Raw genomic sequence first — 6,000 nt, forward strand, 5'->3', positions numbered from 1 at the left:
TCTCAGATGTATTCAAAAGATGGCATGTGGGGCCAGGCCAACATTTCTCAGAGTTTAACCGCAGTGTCATTAAAGGGCTAGAGTCACTTGTCCCTTGTAAGGCAAGAGTCTGGAAGACCAAGCTTGCAACTCTTCCTTTATAAGAGCTCTTAAAATCTGTTCCTTCTTTTCACCCCCTGCCCTCAGCACATCGGTCTGGACCCGTGTCACTCTGTGCTCAGGGGACTGAAATGATCCTCAGTTATTCCTGCCGGTGGCCTGTCCATATCTGCCACCGTCACTTCTTCGCTGAGCACCGTCCACCCCCCTCCCCCGCCAGCAGATGCATCTTTGAGGGTTTCTGCCGATGCTACCTCGCTACAGCCGCCATCTCCAGAAGCAACCCTCAACCCGTAACTGGTGGGAGCTTACGTGTGTCAACACCCCAGCTCCTGCACCCCTTGGGTGTGTGTTCTACACTGGCTCCCAGAGTTCCCCAACAAGGTTAATCTCCAGTTACCCGCAATGGTAGATAGCTTCAGAGTGAACACTTTGTCGGCAGCCTTCTTTTCCTTCTCTCCCCCAGTTCCATACTGGTATTTCCTGGCACTGCTTCCAAAATCAGTCCTTTTCCCTTGGATTTTTGTTTTAGGGTTGACTTCTGGAGGAATTCAGTTCCAAGACACTGCCTGCCATGCCGCTAAAGCGTTTTGGCACAGTCTTGTTACATTGAGCGTTCTTAAAAAGGTCAAAGAGATTTGCGGCATCTGGGTGGCTCAGTCGGTGGAGCATTTCACTCTTGGTTTCAGCTCTCATCGTGATCTCACAGTTTTGGGAGCTTAAGCCCTGCATCAGGCTCTGTGCTGACAGCTTGGAGCCTGCTTGGGATTCTCTCTTTCCCTGTCTCTCTGCCCCTTCCCCATTGTGCTGTCTCTGTCTGTCTCAAACTAAATAAATAAACTTAAAAAAATAAAGTTCGAAGAGAGTAGCAAAAACAAACCAACTTTGCAAACATCACTATCTCCCCTCAGAAATTATGGTCAACCTCCAGTGAATGGAACAAATGGTTCTTAGTCTATGACCTGGGACTCTGTATAACACAGCCTTTTTCTACCTACGGTAATTTTATTTCCTGGAACCCCCACTCCACATGGAGATTGCAACCGTTTGTGTCTACTCACCCTTTCCTAGGGGACACAGTGTTTGTCTTGACCCCGAGAATTTGCTGGGGGCACAATTCCCACCACCTCAACGCTCCCCCACCCATTTCGGTATATCTAAGGGTACCACCCATTACAACCCGCATCCTCTTTGTGGACCTTTTTTCTGCTAAACCCACCACGACTTTGGCACTTTGTTGACTCCTATCCTGGCCTCCCACCTGGATGGTGAGCCCTGCCTGGGGAAGATGAACTTCACCTCTTTTAGACCTATAGTGCAGCCCCATAAACACTAGACAAGGAGGCAAAATCCAGACTCTACCATTTATTAATGGAGTAACTGTGGTCAACATAGATATCACCTCTCAACTCCTGTGTTTCTATTTGTGACATAGGTGTGATCTAATCCCCACCACATGTGGTTGTCGTGATAATTTGAGTGGCATAATAAATCATAGAAATACTCTAGAAATTAACAAGTGGTATCCAGAAGTTAGTCGTGACGACACGACTGGTAGAAAACTCCCCCTACGGCTGTAAAGTGGGAATGATACGGTGGCATAAGACCAGGGGCTCCCTGGAGAGCAAGAATGTGACGCTCAGGAAAAATCAGGAAAATACACATCCTTACACGGAGTTTGCCAGAACCCGTTCTTGGGCCACAGAATCAGATGATCATAGCTACTTCACAACATGCATTAATTCTACAAAGTTTACTGTTTCTTTTGAATGCTTATTTCTTTTTGAGAGAGACAGACAGAGACAGAGCACAAGTGGGGGAGGGGCAGAGAGAGAGGGAGACCCAGACTCCGAAGCAGGCTCCGGGCTCCCAGCTGTCAGCACAGAGCCCGACGCGAGGCTCAAACTCGTGAACCATGAGGTCATGACCTGAGGCGAAGTCAGACACTCAATGAACGGAGCCACCCAGGCGCCCCAACAAAGTTTATTGTTTGAGGTCAGATCCTTTTCTCCACTGCTCAGAACACTAAGATGGTTCCTCTTTTCGCTCCAAGTAAAACCCGAAGTCTTCAATCTGGCCTAAAAATCCATTTATGCTTTGCCAAGCACTCCTACTCACCTTGTGTCCTGCTAGTTTCTTCCCTTAGCCGACACCAGGGACACAGGCCTCCTCCCTCTTCCTCAAGGACACCAGTCATGTGTGATGATGGATGACTCCCGCCTTGTATCCCCTGTTCTAGCTCTTTCCTCTGCCTGGAAGGCTCCTCCCCCAGAGATGTTGGGCCAACTCCCAAGTCTTCTCTGAAATCTCTCCTTCTCAATGACGTCACTCTGACCACCCCATTTACGATTGTAATCTGTCCGCCCAACCTGGCTCTCCCATTACCCGGCTTTATTCTTTTTGCTGTGGTACCCGTAACATCTCCTCCAGTGCACTTAGCTCTCATTTGTTACTGTTGGATGTTTATTGGCAGGGAGTCTTACTTTTGTTGGTTAATATGTCCCTAGCGCCTAACACAGTGCCCAGGACATAGCAGCCACTGAATAAAGATGGTTGCTGGATTTGTTGACATAAGTTCTTACTGTGTGCCAGTGAAGAAAGTGACCATGATCCCTACTCTTAGGGGTTTCTAGTTCAGCAGTGGCACTTATTTAACAGATGCTATTGACAACCAAATACATGCCAAGCAATCTTGGAAGCAAGTCCTGGAAATATGACAGCAAACAAGACAATTTCCCAGCTCTCGTATGGCAAATTTATCTGAAATGGTACAATGATGGGGTTAAGCGTCTGACTTTGGCTCAGGTCATGATCTTGTGGGTTCGTGACTTCGAGCCCCATGTCGGGCTCTGTGCTGACAGCTCAGAGCCTGGAGCCTGCTTCAGATTCTGTGTCTCCCTCTCTCTCTGCCCTTTCCCTGCTCATGCTCGCTGTCTCTCTCTCTCCCTTTCTCTCTCTTTCAAACATAAACGATAAAAAACTTTTTTTAAAGAAATGGTACAATGATGTTTAAAAAAAACAGATATTGGAGCGCCTGGGTAGCTCAGTTGGCTAAGCGTCCAGCTTTTGGTTTCCACTCAGGTCATGATCTCTTGGTTCATGAGTTCGAGCCCCGCATTGGGCTCCACTCTAATAGCGTGGAGCCTGCTTGGGATTCTCTCTCTCTTCCTTTCTCTTTGCCCTTTCCATGCTCACTCTCTCTCTCTCAAAATAAATAAATAAACTTTAAAAAAAAAAAAAACATATCAAGGGGTGCCTGGGCGGCTCAGTCGGTTAAGCGTCCGACTTCAGCTCAGGTCATGATCTCACAGTCCATGAGTTCGAGCCCTGCCTCAGGCTCTGTGCTGACAGCTCAGAGCCTGGAGCCTGCTTCAGATTCTGTGTCTCCCTCTCTGTCTGCCCCTCCCCTGCTCATGCTCTGTCTCTCTGTCTCAAAAATAAATAAAAACATTAAAAAATAAAAATAAAAAAGTAAAAAAAAACATATTAAAATATGTAAAGTTTTTGGCCACCAAATTTAAAATTCTAGATTGTTATTTTAGTGTCCCTGTCTTACAGACAGGCACCAAGGGCACCCCGCCTTACATATACCAAATCTTAACAAAGATGTATCAAAACAAACACCGAATTGTGTAGCTCCCCAAGACTGAACTTCTACTTTCAATACTAGGATGTATTTTGATTCAATAGTTTGTATAATTTATTGTCGATGGTGGCTTTTTTGAGGGCCTATTGCTTTGAGTTGTTCAATACTAGATCATATGTTGAAGAATATATAACAGAAATTAAATCTTGCCCCCCCAAATATAAGAAGGGCAGAGGATTAGTCTTCTTTTTTTTTTTTAATGTTTTTTTAACATTTATTTATTTTTGAGACAGAGACAGAGCATGAACGGGGGAGGGGCAGAGAGAGAGGGAGCCACAGAATCAGAAGCAGGCTCCAGGCTCTGAGCCATCAGCCCAGAGCCTGACACGGGGCTCGAACTCAGGGACCGCGAGATCGTGACCTGAGCTGAAGTCGGACGCTCAACTGACTGAGCCACCCAGGCACCCCAAGTCTTCTAAAACCCTAGTGATGATTCCGGTTTTCATCCTGGTCTTGCCACGGAACTAGTCATGTGACTTCGGCAGGCCGAGAGCACACGCTCCCATCCCCCCACGAGTCAGAACCTGCTGCAAGAGGTGAGAGGTATGGTGGGCTGAGAGCCTCCAGCCCTCACCCCTTCTGGGTCCACCACGGTATTCAAGCCAAGGCCACAGTCTCCCAGGGTGGCTGCAAGCCAGGCACAGAGCAATGGCCAAGGCGCACCATCCACATTCCTGTCCCAACTGGGTCTCTTCCGAGGAGACACTCCAGCCTGGCCAAAAACCTTCTGGACCTTTCAGTGGGTCTCTTCCCATCAATCCTGCCTTCCTGCGTTGCAGTTGGAGGCGCTCCCACTTAACCGTGTTTCCACTTTCATTTACATTTCCTGCGTACATCTCTTACATTTCTAACTCTGTCTTTGCTTTGCACTTCCCAGAAAGCTTGAAATAACACAAAAGGTACCAGCAGTGATTCCAGAAAGCTGGCAATCAGATGGGGTTTTGAGACTGGCTTATTCACCATGGCTGGCGAGGAGGATCACAATCCAAGTGGTATGTGAGGCACGGCTAGTCCTTGGCATCAGACGGTTGGTTGCTCGGTTACAAAAAAAATAAAAATAAAAATAAAAAAAATCACCGTGGGTGACCGGGGGACATCTGGTGGAGGGGAATTGCCAGCACAGTGGCCCAGGCATTTTGAAAGTCAAAGGGGGTCCGGTGTATTTAAGGAGAGTGAAGTTGGAGGGTTCCCTGCCGAGTGATAATGAGAAACTGGAAGCAGGTGAATAAGGACCACCGGGAGAGCCAGAGGCCTCCATGGTAACTTACAAAGGTGGTACCATGCAGAGCTTGCAGAGGTGACCCACGCCTTTCTAATTAAGAGCTAGACTTCCCTTGTGCAGGAAGATACTGCAGATGCCTCTCCCTGCAAGGCAACACCCGCTCCCCCCTCAGCTGCCCCTCCTGGCTGGCAGGCCAATAACTGCAGTTACCTCCCAGCATAACCGAGCCGGGGACAGGCTGGGCCTGATTACAGAGAAAAGAGTATGCCCCCGAAGACCTGCGAGGATTGGCCAGCATATACCATCAGGGGCAAAGGAGGAGCCAGGGGGGTGGGGGGGATTGTGAGGGTGTTTGACCAAGGGGTTAGAAGGTGAAAGTGAACAGGCAGGGAAACGTTGACTTGGAGTCACTTTCTTGGGACATGGGATTTAACACCCCGGCGAGGACCCCGGGGAAGGGGCGAACACACTGCTATGTGGCTTTCTAAAGCCTGGAGAGCAAAGGTGAGACGCCTGAGTTGCCGTGGCAGATGGCAAAATAGGATGGAAAAAAATAGATGGAAAATAGGATCAGAAGCAGTTCGCATTCGTTGGAATGAACAACAGTATTCATTTACAGTTCTGTACCAGGGCCATGTTAGCTCGCCCACCTCCTGTCTTAATATAGTCCGGAGAGATCTGGACCATCTGGACAACCTGAAGAACTTCACATTGATCCGTCACATCGATAAGATGAAGACACGGCTAGTGGGCTGGAGACCTTGGTAAGAAACACGTGTGCCGGAAGCTGGAAGACAAACTCTGTAAAGATTCAGGGACAAACCACTTCAGTAAAGCTTTCGGGAATCCTAAAAGGTAGGGCTGAAAAGAAGGAGGTACACATTTTTAAGGCCAGGGATATGTCAGGCAGTCCCCTCCACAGTAAAGGCATTTTGCTACATCCTGCGTTCCCTATTATGAAATAAAAAGTACAATGCCACCTCTTGCACATGTAGGGATCCTGTCCCAGTGCGTACCCCGGAGGACATGGAAG

Source organism: Panthera uncia, chromosome D4, assembly GCF_023721935.1.
Source record: "Panthera uncia isolate 11264 chromosome D4, Puncia_PCG_1.0, whole genome shotgun sequence".
In the NCBI taxonomy this organism is placed as follows: Eukaryota; Metazoa; Chordata; class Mammalia; order Carnivora; family Felidae; genus Panthera; species Panthera uncia.